This window comes from Pristiophorus japonicus, chromosome 15 (assembly GCF_044704955.1).
Source record: "Pristiophorus japonicus isolate sPriJap1 chromosome 15, sPriJap1.hap1, whole genome shotgun sequence".
In the NCBI taxonomy this organism is placed as follows: domain Eukaryota; kingdom Metazoa; phylum Chordata; class Chondrichthyes; family Pristiophoridae; genus Pristiophorus; species Pristiophorus japonicus.
Genome location: NC_091991.1, coordinates 79617587 through 79632452, shown reverse-complemented (window position 1 = coordinate 79632452; position 14866 = coordinate 79617587).

Here is a 14866-nt window from a genome sequence, read left to right as displayed (position 1 = left end):
ATCTGTGTAATGATAAGTATATGTGTATTAGTTAACTGGGGTAAGGAAAAGAATCTACCTGTGCAGCTGTTAAAAGAAACACAGGTCGGGTAATACCCGGGAGTAAGAAGAATCTACCAGTATGGATATTAAGGAAGCACCAGAGAGATAACGAGCTGAACGACTGTGAGATAAAGTTAAAAGCAGGAATCAGTCCACAAGGAACTGAATAAGACAGCCAGTCAATTAAAGACTATGAGCCCAAATTTGGAACTCAGTCACCTTTGTCAAACCAGAGAGCTTTCTCGGGGCTAGACAATCTGTTTCATGTGCCCCTACAGGAAGGAGAGCCGCATGAGAAGGATCCTGTTCCTGCTCGCCCTGATAGGGATGAGCAGCAGCGACCGAGGAGACATGGAAAAATCCCTCATTTGCAGGTGTTCAGGAGGAAGAGCACCGATCGTAACGGCCGGGGGTGGCCCCCGAGACGTGGAAGAACTCGCCATTTACACCCACGAGGGAAGATGGCCAAGGTGTCTGGGATCTAACTCTACCCGCTACTCCAGCCAGGAAGGTTTTACCTACGGGGAGGTCTCGCTTCCATGCCCCTGGATACGGATCATCGCTGCCCGAGTCAGTGTTCCAGAGGGAAAGCGTGAGTGTTTGACTTGCAAAGGGAACATTCCCCTGGGAAGATGGTGGTGGCTTAGAAAACTCAGCAAGGACACATGGGACCAGGAATCGGACTGTGAAAGAGTCGGTAATGATACGTACCGCACCATCATGGGGACACGGGGAGGAGGGAAAGTGTGTTGAGACAAATGGTGGGAATCCGAACAAGGAATTTATGTTTGCATGTGGGGATCAGAGAGTATTTGTCCCGCAGGCATATCGATCACCTTCGCCAGGAAATGGCAAGATGAAGGGGAAGGGATGGGGTGGGACTCTAGCCTACTTGGGTGCACGGTCCCACACTCCCCACTCCCAATTAACGCCACCGAACTAAGATCACACATTTAGAAACCCCTACCCACACCCCCGCCAATACACACAGTAATAGGAAGGTGTCCTACCACCATCAAGGGACCTGGAAATAATTTAGTACTGGTACCGACCGAAAAGGTGTTATATCAGGGGGTACATTATGCGGTAGCTTCAGTAATATTAAACTTTACCGAGGTACACCTGCCTGCATGGTGTCCGAAGGAAACAGAGCTGCTATACCAGGCCCTACTTAGAGACATATTCAAAAAATTTTATGAGTTAGACTTTGGAAATGTACACAAAGCATACTTATACACCCTAAATGATAGGGACACCTTGGGCTCAGGGAGACCTAGAAGGGGAATCATAAACGATGTTTTCATTACCTACAATACAGCATCCTCTGTAATAAATAGCCTAGATGACATAGAACTGAAAACACAGATAAACAGTTTAAAGGCCCAATTGAGAGAAATCCTGAAACAGGAGAACACAGTAGTAGGTTCAGAACTACACAGGCTATGACTGTCCATTTAAAAGAAATAGTGGCTGAGCTGGAAAAACATGCACAGACAGTGAATGCACTTATACCGGAGGATAGAAACGCTTCTGACCAGGCTGCACAGAATGAGGTGAGCGTATTGTATGGAGCATGGTTGTTGGGCGAGTGCCTCAACAACCTGGAGGATTTAAAACAAGGTGTAGTCCCCTCTTGGATCAGGAACAAGCACCTCACAGCCCTCCACCCGTACAGCAATTCACTAAGCCTGTGCCAACTCCGCCTAGCCTCTGAAGCCTACCCTATCCCAGTAGACTGTGGGAAATCTAACCACACTATTATGGGATAGTATTAAGGATGCTGGTCATGGGTGGGACAGTCTGACCCGCACTGGTATACCGGGTGGAGAACATTGGAGTTATTCAGGGAGGTGCACATTGTTTCTTAGCGGTCCCACCCTATGTCATAAAGTGGGAGCACGCTGTAATAGGTACTGACTTCTCCGGGTGCCGGAGCTGGGGTGCACACGTAATACTGTGTCCCCAGTACTTAAGTGCCCATTCAAAGTCACAGTGTAGGTTTAAAGCAGCTGGCGCACAGCTCACCCAAGACATATCAACTTTAACGAGCCTGACAAAATATTACAAAGAACCAAGCCCGCCAAAATTATACAAAGGATTGTGAACAGATTGGGCGGCAAGATTAGAACACTGAAATCATATAACTGGCCACTGTTTTCAACAGAGGTTAGAGAGAAGAGAGAGAGAGACGAGAAGACGAAGAGAGAGTGTGGGGGAAGAGAGGTGGTCACTACTACCTCATCAAGACAAGGAGAGAATCCAACGTGACAGTTGTAAAACTAACTTCTCCAGCCTCGAAGTCTTGAGAAGTCCCGAAGGAAGGAAGGACATCACCATCTACCATTAACTATCAGAAGGATTTGTAAGCATAAGTCCCTGCCCTGGAGTCTAACCTAGCTAGAATTAGGTATTGGGAGGTGGGAGGTATAATTTTACTGCAACCCCCTTTTGAATGTGTAGTGTATGGTACTTTATTAGAGTGATTATAAGTTTGACCTTGTACCTTTCCTTGTATTGTTCTTTATTAGAGTGATTGTAAGTTTGGCCGTCTATTTTCTTACTAGAGTAATAAACCTATATTACCCTGACTAATAAAACCAAAGTTCTTTGCATCAAACCAGCGTTCTCTGTACTTTTGTTACACCCCCCAAATAAATCCAGAGTACAGAACCCAAGGGAGGGGGAGCGATTCGAAACCGCTCAAGTTGGGCAGAAGGGGAACCTGACCCCCTCATAGAGACCACAACACACCCCACACACCCCCTCCCTTACAATGTAAACCTGTAAATACCTTGTTTAACCACCAGAAGGCTCATCCCCTGGAGTCCAAGGGATCCCGCAATCCCTTGGGAACACCTGCACATACGGAGGCCCCGCAGGCTGGAGAGACACTCTGGAGACCTGTAATAAAGGACTATGGTCACACTTTATTTTGACCTCACAGTATCTGGTCAGATTCTTTATTCAAGGTGTGATATATGATCTCATGTCCTGGGCGGTGGTAGTAGTTATCCTCATGCTGCTAAGTGTAGGGGCAGGGAAGAGAAAGTCATGAATGAGCCTTTTAGTTACACTGAATCTTTTTAGCAATTATTTTCACCATTATGATGGAGCGTTTAATAAAAGGTAAATACCATCAATTGGTTGAAAAAGACCCCACCCACCAAAAAACATGCATTGTCAATCTCACTACTTGCCTTTTAAGGCAGTCAGCCCGTTTCCATGGAAACCATAACAAATGACGCACATTTGAAAGGGTACCTCAGGCCCTCAGCAGTGTTCTGTAAAAGGGAGCGAGAGAGACAAAGAGAGGACAGCTAATAAAGTCAGCATGTTTCTGAGAGTCAGTGTCAGTCAACTTTTGCATTCTGGAACACGTTAGTTTCAATGCACTGGTAACCAATGTCTCAACTTTTCTTTTTAAATGTGCATGACAGATCTTTAAAATGTCAGATACCTTCCTGCACAATACATGGACGCATTTTGGTGCTAGTGATCATAATTCAGTAAGATTTAGGGTAGTTATGGAAAAGGGCAAAGGGGGACCTGGAATAAAAGTTCTCAATTGGGGTAAAGCCAATTTTGCTGAGCTGAGATGGGATTTGGCCAAAGTGGACTGGAAATGGCTACTTGATGGTAAATCAGTGTCAGAGCAGTGGGAGGCATTCAAGGAGGAGATCCTGAGGGTACAGAGTAAGTAGGTTCCCTTAAAAAAACAAAGGCTGAGGCTAACAAATCTAGAAACCCCTGGATGTCAAGGGACATACAGGGTAAGATAAAGAAAAAAAGGGAAGCTTATGATAGATTCCGAGAACGCAACACTGCAGAAACTCTAGAGGAATATAAGAAGTGCAGGGGTGCAATTAAAAAATATATCAGGAAAGCAAAGAGAGAACATGAATGAATGTTGTCAAGTAAAATCAGGGAAAAAACCAAAGATGTTTTTTAAATACATTAAGAGCAAGATGATAACTAGAGAAAGAGTGGGGCCTATTAGAGACCACAAAGGAAATCTGTGTGTGGAGGCGGAAGACAGTAGGATTCTTAATGAATACTTCAGATCCATTTTCACAAAAGAGAGAGGCGATGCAGACTTTGCAATGAGGGAGTAGGAGTGTGAAATGTTAGATGAGATAAACATAGTGAGAGAGTAAGTATTAAGGGATTTAGCAGCTTTGAAAGTGGATAAATCCCCAGGCCCCGATTAAATGTATCCCAGGCTATTAAGAGAAGCAAAAGAGGAAATAGCAGAGGCTCTGACCATCATTTTCCAATCCTCTCTGGCTACAGGTGTGGTGCCAGAGGACTGGGAGACTGCTAATGTTGTACCTTTGTTTAAAAAGGGAGAAAGGGATAGACCGAGTAATTACAGGCCAGTCAGTCTAACCGCGGTGGTGGGAATATTATTGGAAAAAAGCCTGAGGGAAAGGATAAATCTTCATTTGGAAAGACATGGATTAACATGGACTGACAAGGGAAGGTCATGTCTTGATTGAATTTTCGAGGAGTTAACCAGGAGGGTTGATGAGGGCAGTGCATATGATGTAGTGTATATGGATTTTAGCAAAACTTTTGATAAGGTCCCACATGGCAGACTGGTCACAAAAGTAATAGCCCATGGGATCCAGGGCAAAGTGGCACGTTGGATCCAAAAGTAGCAAGTTGGATCCAAAATTGGCTCGGAGGCAGGAAGCAAAAGGTAATGGTTGATGGGTGTTTTTGTGACTGGAAGGCTGTATCCAGTAGGTTTCTGCAGGGCTCAGTGCTGGGTCCCTTGACTTTTGTGGTATATATCAATGACTTGGACTTAAATGTTGAAGGTATGATTAAGAGGTTTGCAGATGACACTAAAATAGGTTGTGTGATTGATAATGAAGAAGAAAGCTGTGGACTGCAGGAAGATATCAATGTACTGGTCAGGTTGGCAGAGCAGTGGCAAATGGAATTCAATCTGGATAAGTGTGAGGTAATGCATTTGGGGAGGTCTAACAAGTCAAGGGAATACTCATTAAATGGTACGACACTGAAAAGTGTAGAGGAACAAAGGGACCTTGGAGTGCAGGTCCACAGATCCCTGAAGGTAGCAGGCCAGGTAGATAAGGTGGTTAAGAAGGCATATGGAATACTTGCCTTTATTAGTCAAGGCATGGAATACAAGAGCAAGGAGGTTATGCTTGAACTGTATAAAACACTGATTAGGCCACAGCTATAGTACCGTGTGCAGTTCTGGTCACCGCATTACAGGAAAGATGTGATTGCAGTGGAAAGGGTCCAGAGAAGTTTTACAAGAATGTTGCCTGAACTGGAGAATTTTGGCTATGAGGAAAGATTGGAGATGCTGGGTCTATTTTCTTTGGAACAGAGGAGGCTGAGGGAAGACCTGATTGAGGTGTATAATATTATGAGGGGCCTGGATTGAGTGGATAGGAAGGACCAGTTTCCCTTAGCAGAGGGATCAACAACCAGGGGGCATAGATTTAATGTAATTGGAGGGAGCTTTAGAGGAGATATGAGGGGAAATTTCTTCACCCAGACAGTGGTGGGAGTCTGGAACTCGGGCAGAAACCCTCACCACATTTAAAAAATACTTGGATATACATTTAAAGTGCTGTAACCTACAGGGCTATGGACCAAAAGCTGGAAAGTGGGATTAGATTAGATAGCTCTTAGTCGATCGGCATGGACTGAAATGGCCTCATTCCATGCTGTAAATTTCTATGATTCTATGATGAAATTTAAGTTTGGAAGAATACCGTCTAATATGTGACTGCGCAAAAATACCCAGATATTCAAATACACAAACGTAATGAAAGTCTCACCTCCTCAGCAAAATGCATCGATAATTTGTTAATACACAGGGCTGGTTTATTTTACTGTATAGTCAATCTTTCACCTTGGCCCTGATATTTATGGGGAGATGAGAAGATAGCCTGTTAGCAGCCGGGATACCTTGATATGTCAGGAACGCACAGGTCCTACCGAATTTAACAGCAGGACGTTATTAGAATTTTTTACTCCATTTCCCAGATTGAGGTGGGAGGGTGGGCGGCGGGGGGGGGGGGGGGGGAGAAGAGACATCAAAGGGAGAGAGATCGGGGGAAGAGATCGCAGGGGAAGATTTGCTGGAAGGGCCCAGTGGGTGCACTACTGCTCCTCTTGGTCCAGACGCGGTGCTGGAAAAGCACTTACCTGCTGGATCCAGTCGTTCTGCCCTCCCTTTAGCTGCCGGGTTTCCTGAGTCCTGGGAAACCCAGGCTGCAGCCGTTAAATTAGAATTGCTGACAAAATCGGAGACACAGCACCTCATTTAAATATTCTAATTACCGACCTGCCTCTCCAGAGAGGGTTAGTCGGCCTACCTTCAAACTCACTGCAGTTAAACAGGAAGTTCATGGTGGCTTGGAGTCGGATTTCCCAATTTTTCAAATTTAACCTCCCCGACCTTTTCCCACTTGCCGTGGGGCGTTAAATTTACCCCTCTGGTGTCTGGTCAATTCTGTTTAATATGAATAACTTTTAAGTTGCTTTATTAGATTTCATGTTGCTGCAATTAATTAAATGAGTTTTCTATTTAAAACAAAGTTCTTTGCCAAGGTCATTAGATAGGAGGTTAAAGCTGGTCTTCATATTCCTGAGCTCAACTTCCCATCTACCAGAGACTCTTGCTGGAAAACCTGTAGGATTAGTACAAATAAGGACAGGATCGGGATTGAACTCCGGCCGTGAGACATACGGAAGCCCCCTGGGTTCCTACGTCAAGAGTGAGGTTGTGGATGCTGTTGGAACTTCTGGAATCCCTCCCAGCATTTCAGTAGCAGAGGAGAGAAGAAGAAAAAAATGATTGATGGCAAATGTTTGCAGGCCCATGGATGTAATATATTTAAGAATGCAATCAATGCTCACCACAAACTATCATAAAGCACTAGGTTCAATTCACAAATCATGATGCGGCAAACTGAATTTTGTTGGGTCATTTCTTATCTTGGAACCAGGCAAACCCTTTATTAGAGTTTAAGCAAAGGTACGTCAGACTGATGAATCTTTTCTTAATGGACATAGTGGAAAGCATGTATATGTGTTGCACAGGAAATACATGTTAACTCCTTACCTTCAAAATGATTTATTGCTACAGTGAGTGTTACAGAGGTGGGAGAGTGGGGGGGGGGGGGGCAGAATCTCAGACAAGTTAGAGGGTACTGAGGCTTCAAGGAGTCAGTGCAGAAAGAACAAGAGCTTCCCGAATTACTGCTTCAAATAAAGGCCCTAATGTAATTAAATCATCTTACACCCTAGTTTTGCTAATAAATGATACTAACATTGGGTCTGGTCTTGCAAAAAACACCATAAAAAAAAAGAAAGACTTGCACATATACAGCGCTTTTCATGACCACCGCAAGTCCCAAAGCCAATGAAGTACTGTTAGAAGTGTTGTCACCATTGCTATGTAGGAAACCCTCCCTAAGTGGAGGAAGTGCATCCGGGAGGGCGCTGAGCACCTAGAATCTCAGCGCCGAGAGCAGGCAGAACCAAGCGCAGGCAGCGGAAGGAGCGTGCGGCAAACCAGTCCCACCCACCCCTTCCCTCAATGACTGTCCACCTATTGACAGAGACTGTGGTTCTCGTATTGGACTGTTCAGTAAGCTACAAACTCATTTTTAGAGTGCAAGCAAGTCTTCCTCGATTCTGAGGGGCTGCCTATGACTGTAGGAAATGTGGCAGCCAACATGTACACAGCAAGCTCCCACAAACAGCAATGTGATAATGACCAGATAATCTCTTTTATTGATGTTGATTGAGGGATAAATATTGGCCAGGACACCGGAGATAACTCCCCTGCTCTTCTTCGAAATAGTGCTATAGGTCTTTTAAATCCACTGGAAAGAGCAGTCAGGGCCTCATCTGAAAGATGGAACCTCCAGTAGTGGAGCGCTCCTTCAGCACTACACTGGAGTGTCAGCCTAGATTTTTGTGCTCAAGTCTCTGGTGTGAACCCACAACCTTCTGACTCACAGGCGAGGGTGCTCCCAACTGAGTCACAGCTGACACTCCACATTTGTGCTACAACAAATTTATTTTAGTGTAGGCTGGGCAGGACTATATTAGGTAAAAGCAAGCCCAATTAGAAAGGCACTTTTGCATTGATGCTTAGCTCTCAGGAGGCTAGCCTTCAAATAGAGACTTGTAACCTCGGAATATTCCCCTTTTTACTACGCTTTCCTGTATACTGGAGAGCCAACAGAGAGAGGTATTGTCCTTTTTCACGCCTCCAATCAGCACTCTCAGGACCCACAGAAAGTCGTGAATTGGGTGATCTAAGGCTTGGTGCTCATCCAGTGTGTATTGAGTGTATTCACACTATATCTGCAGTAACTGTGTTGCGCTAGTGCTACAAATACAGTGAAAATACAGCCTGAATCCAGAGTGAAGAGGAGCGAGACTCCTGGAAGAAAGGGCCTCATTTGCTTTGCTTCAGAGTAATTTTGGGCCTTGATATCCAGCTGATTCCCCGCTCCATTCCCACTCTGACCTCTCCGCCCTCGGCCTCCTACACTTCCAATGAAGCTGAACGTAAGCTCGAGGAACAGCACCTCATCTTTCGTTTAGACACTTTACAGCCTTCTGGACTCAACATCAAGTTCAACAATTTCAGACCATAACCTCTTCCAATATTTTGTTCCCTTTCCTCCCTTTTTTTTTAACAAACCTCCCTTTTGTTTCCTCTTTCCCATGATAACCAATGAAGATTCTGCCACTCACACCCCATCCACATTCATCTTTTTGTTCCTAACTTGTGCCATTACCATTTCATTTTTGCACCATCATCCCTTTTGTCTTTTTAATCTCCTGCCTTCTGCCCTATCACAGATCTTCCCTTTTGTTATTTCCTCCCCTCCCCCTTTCCCTGCCCCAGCACTTTCTTAAGAATCTGGTACATCTCGAACGTTTCCAGTTTTGACGAAGGGTCACAGACCCGAAACATTAACTCTGTTTCTCTCCACAGATGCTGCCTAACCTGCATTCTTTGTTTTTGTTACATGACGCTACATCTGAAAACTCTAAGCTTGCAGTGTGGGATGCATGGTAGCAGTAGAATGGCAGATCGAAGGCGTGGAAAAGGGGAATCTCTCACTCTTGGTGCAGTATCATGTGCCTGCTGCCAGTGACAGACTATCAGTGTAAAAGTGCCTTTGGAGCGAGCTCACATGATTGCAATCTGATAAACTCTACTGTCTTTAACTACATGTTAATAACAGAATCAGTCTGCTTCATTATCACAATCAATTTGCTGAAGAGTTTAACCAAGGCTCCCAGGAGACTACCATTTACCGACTTTGTTGAAAGTGGTTAGTGTTTTATATTTTAGGGCTATGCACACAAGTTCTAATGAATCCGAAGCTGTGTCGAAATCCCAATTCACCTGAGTTTATTGTTGCCATTTGATTATAGATGAAGTGAAAGTTGACATTTTGCTCTTGCCTCGACAGCTTTTTTGCTCCATTTCATTTCCAGTGATGTCGAACAACAAGATCATGTGTCAGAAATCCAACATTGGCATATTGCATAAAAACTGTTTTACTTCACAATTCAATACGGATGTTTGATCATTAACTAGCTTTTTGAACTCTTGTCCTATTGATCAAAGCAGTGATGTATTTTGGCATATAATGGTTCTCTTCTACGCTGCACTTTTATCTTCTGTTTCATCAGTAAAATATATATCTTTTAATCTCAGAAACCTGGAGCTTTGAACAGATTATTAAGACCGCCGTTTACATTAGTATATCATGTTCTGATTGCAATTACAGTCAAATTTAATAAAATCCACTATAAAGTTTATAATTTCAAGCTGTTATCCCCAATTAATTGTACAAGTATCAGCCTTGCCTCTTCTCAGATGGCCCTGATTGATCAACAAGAGATTGTTACTTTTTACATAATTTTAGAACATATTCCTGTTTTCATTATAATAAATTCAAAAGATTAATTCACAAACGCGATCTTAATCCAATTATTTTTTGGAACTGTGTGCTAATAAAATCCAAATGGCAACATTTTTTTTTCAATATAAGAGGGAGCTCAATGTTTTTCCTTCCTGCAGTGCATTCTGGAGGATGTTACCAAGGTCCCTGGAATATATAACTTTGTCAGCTTTGGCCCATTTAAAAAGAAAATTGATCACAATTACGTGGCTAGGCACATGGATGCAGGGAGAGTATAAGCAGCAAAGTTCCCTCTAAATTGCCTTTGTTGTGCGCGACCTGTTTATTTCAATGCACGGTCCCTTTAAATTTCTGCGCTTGCACAGTATTTCAAATGGAAAAGCCTGTGAACGGCCTGTGCGATAGCTTGCACATTACTGCGCCCCCACCCCCCACCCCTGCGTGCAGCTTAGAGGGAACATTAATAAGCAGTCTACAACAGTGTCATTTTGATTGAAGGTGAAGCAATTAATTGCATAACTTCTTGAACTGTTTGATACCCTTCTTAAGCTACCGTTCATTCACAAATCTTCAAAAAAACTTTACACCTAATTTCCTCTCCTCCTTCACGGGAAGTCATCTTCAGAATCCATTTGACCCCAAGTAGGGAGCATGCCCAGGACATGGGCTTCTTTCCAACGTACAGGCTTGCACTTCTTATTCAACAAAGCAACCTGCAAAGAAAGAAAGACTTGCATTTATATAGCGCCTTTCACGCAACTGGATGTCTCAAAGCCAATGAAGTAATCACTGTTGTAATGTAGGAAACGCAGCAGCCAATTTGCGCACAAGCAAGTTCCCATAAACAGCAATGTGATAATGACCAGATAATCTGTTTTTTTGATTGAGGGATAAATAGTGGCAGGACACCGCGGATAACTCTCCTGCTCTTCTTTGCAAATAGTGCCATGGGGTCTTTTACGTCCACTTGAGAGAGCAGATAGGTTTAACGTCTCATCCTAAAGACAGCACCTCTGACAGTGCAGCGCCTCTGACAGTGCAACAGTCCCTCAGCACTGCACTGGAATGTCAGCCTAGATTTTTTTGTACTCATGTCCCTGGACTGGGACTTAAACGTGCAAACTTCTGACTCAGAGGCGAGAGTGCTACCCACTGAGCCACAGCTGACACTGGTAGCATCTTTAACATAGAAAAATATTCCTAGGCACTACACAAAATGGGCACCGAGCCAAAGAAGGAGATATTGTGAGGAGTGACCAAAAGTCTGATCAAATAGGTGGGTTTTTAGGAGGAGAGGGTTAGGGTTTTAAGGAGGTACTTCCATAACGCAAGGCTTATGTAGCTGAAGGTACAGCTGCCAATAGTGTGGTGAAGGGAGAGGGGTGTGGGGATGGGGGGGAGGAGATCAACAATAAGCCAGAGTCAGAGGACAAGGTGGCCAGAAGAGGAATTGGAGAACGGTCTTTTTAAGGAACTTTGGCAAATCAAACTGTCCTTTACCGCCACAAAGATTACCAGTTGTGACTCCTTCCTCTGCACTTGCACAATATACTTTAACAATACCATACACCCAATCCATTCAGCTGTTTGCTGCAACAATCCATTCATTTGAGTGCTGAACATAATCCAATTTACTTACTATTCCATGCAGAAAACAATCACTTTTACAAATATTGACAGCAATATATGTTCTTTCAAGGAATTCACCCGTGACTTAGGATTTCAATAAGTAACCAAGCAATACAGACCAATGACAGTGTGGTCTGTGTTGTTAGCTGACCATAGCTGGGCAGCAGTAGAGGTGCTGTAATTGGCTTTACTGTCTTCAGTTAGGGAAGGGATAATCAACCAGGGTTCGTGCTTGACACACCGTGTGTGCACACACACGTGGGGTGATGACAGGATCAGGTTTAGGTTCACCTGTGACCTGGAATTGCTTGCTGACATTCACACGATGAATGGGCACTTGTGCGAGGTACTGGAGAGCCCTGCTGCCCATGGAACTGGAGTCAACAAGCCCTTCCGGAGAGAGGAGGGGCAGAATTGACATGGGGAAATGACTATTAGGCTGCCAATTGTGATCAGTTCATTACTGAAAATGCTATTGTTCAGCGACTTGTAGAAAGCCAACAAGGTTCGTGGGTGTATTATCTAGCAGCAGCTTTAGTTGAAATCAAGACTAGACTTGAGTAATTGAACAAATTAGCAAGAGGAAGTCTGGCTTAGGCAACATTATTCATTGCTCTGATGTGATATTGAAACTTTGATGCAGATACAAGCAATTCCATTTATTCTGTCTGGGCTGCATTATTCTGCAAAACTGCAAACTGTGAGTCACATTCTAATTGTCAAACACTCAAGTGATTTGCTTTCATTAAGAAATAACTTTTAATAAATCTCTACATTATCCCCCATCATCTTTTATTTAGGGTAGATTTTTTTTCTTCAAATAGAGCTCTTCAATGTCTAAATGCCTTTGTGTGCGCCCAGACATATCAGATAAAAGTTGACCCAACATGTAGATTCCTGGAATTTCATCTGTTAATTCACATTACCGGTATATAGTCCGGGTGGAAATGTCAATTAAATGCTATCAAGCTTTTCGGGATTATACAGCTTGACGAAGGCTTTAGGTATCAGCCTTAACACTAGCTAATTAAGTCGCCTGCTTGCAGCTGTTGAGAGACTGGAACAGGTATAATTAAAACTGAGCAGATGACAGCAGTGGCATTTGTCAGATTCATGTGGTGTTAAAATCCCAGTCCTGACAGAAATGTCAAACCTATAGCAGTCCCTATCTTTCAGATACGTGCGAGCTTAAGCAAGCAGCACTTATCAGATAAGTGCCTGGCGATAACCTTTAGGAATCCCCAAAAAGCAAATACAAAATATTCAATTTCATAATCTGGCTAAAGACCTTCACTTTATACGTTTTGAATTCCAGAACATGATGGAAGGCTGATCGGTTGGCCTTCCCTTTTCCTGCTTTGATGGCTGAATTTTCTTTATTAACATTCCCTCCAGCTCCATATTAATTTCTCCAACGGCACAGGGAAATACATCCGGCTGTAAAGCACTACTGGGGATGAAGAAAGAATTTGCGTTTATATAGCACCTTTCACAACCCCCAGAATGCGCCAAAGTGTTTCACAGCCAATGAAGTACTTTAGAAATGTGGCCACTGTTGTAATGTAGGGAAACGCAGCAGCCAATTTGGACACAACAAGGTCCCACAAGCAGCAATGAGATAAATGATCACATGATCGGGCCAAACTTGCCCTCCGCTCGAAACGGGGCGCACCTACCGATTTTTAAGTGCATGGGGTGGACGGAACACTTAAATTCGGCCGTCGTCCGCGTCATCAGCGCGACGTGGAAATGATGCGTCGCGCTGATGTGTCACAATGTCCCACCCCTTCAATTAAAGGGGAGGACTTCTGTGAATTCGGCCGCCACATTAGTGGCAAATACTGGGCCACCAGGGAGGGCCCAGCCGGGCCAACGGTCCGGTCGAACCCATGGGCATAATTGTCCAACCTGACAGTCGGCCGACAATAAAAAATAAGATGGAGTCGGCGGCAGCGCCACCTCCCCTTTAAGGGGAAAGCTGTCAGTGCCATCGACCTGCAACATCGCCGCTCCCGCGGGAAAGTTCCGCCCGGGGGTTGGAAAGGGGGTCGCCGCCGGTCGGTAAGAGGTTGGCGCGGTGGGAACACAGACGGACGGAAATCCGTTCCCGCCGCTTCCGGCCCGGGGGCAATTTCGGACGGGTCATCCCATCCGTCCACCACCCCCAATAGGTAAAGCCTCTCTGTTCCATTCCCACCTCAGAGGCGGTAATGGATCTTATGCAGAGGGGCAATTTCCACCTCAATATGCATTAGTGATGTTCAGGAATGCATTTTATCCACAACACCTGGGGATCTCCCCAGCTCTTTTTTGAATTGTGCCGTGGGATCTTTTGCATCTATCTGAGAGAGCAGATGGGTGTTGATACGTCCTTACTATACACTATAAATGCACACGAGGCCCATGCTTGAGAGAAGGTCAGTCTGTGACCTATCCTTTATTCCATAGCACTCAAGTGATGGAAGTGGGTGGAGCTTCCCCTTTTATATCTGAAAGTCCAGGTTAGGAGTGTCTCCCACAAGTTCACCACCTAGTGGTCATTGTTCTCACAGTGTACAACTTAGGTCAGATTATACATGGGTTACAATGCTGGTTGAATACATGACATCACCTCCCCTCCCCAAAGTCTTATTGGGATCACAGGTTGAGTCTCTCTGGTGGTTTATGCTCTCTTGTAGAGCGCCTGAGTTGGGGCTCCGGTTGTTGTCGCTGGCTTGAGTGTCTGCTGTTTGCAGTGCCTCAGGCCTGTCCGGACTGCCCACAGTGACTGGGCTCACCTCCCTTTGGTTCCTGTGTTCGGTCACCTGTGGAGGAGTGAACTCTATCTCGTGATCTTCCTCTGCTTCTTCTATGGGGTTGCTGAACCTCCTTTTTGTTTGATCCACATGTTTGCGGCAGATTTGTCCATTGGTAAGTTTAACGACCTGAATCCTATTTCCCTCTTTGGCAACCACAGTGCCTGCGAGCCATTTGGGCCCTGCAGCGTAGTTGAGGACAAAAACAGGGTCATTTACATCAATACATCGCGCCCTCGCATTCCTGTCATAGTAGTCATATTGTGACTGGCGCCTGCTCTCAACAATTTATTTCATGGTGGGGTGTATAAGGGATAACCGGGTTTTGAGTGTCCTTTTCATTAGCAGCTCTGCGAGTGGAACCCCTGTGAGCGAGTGTGGTCGGGATCTATAGGCCAACAGGAAGCGTGATAAGCGGGTTTGTAGGGAACCCCCTTGGAATCTGAGCATCCCCTGTTT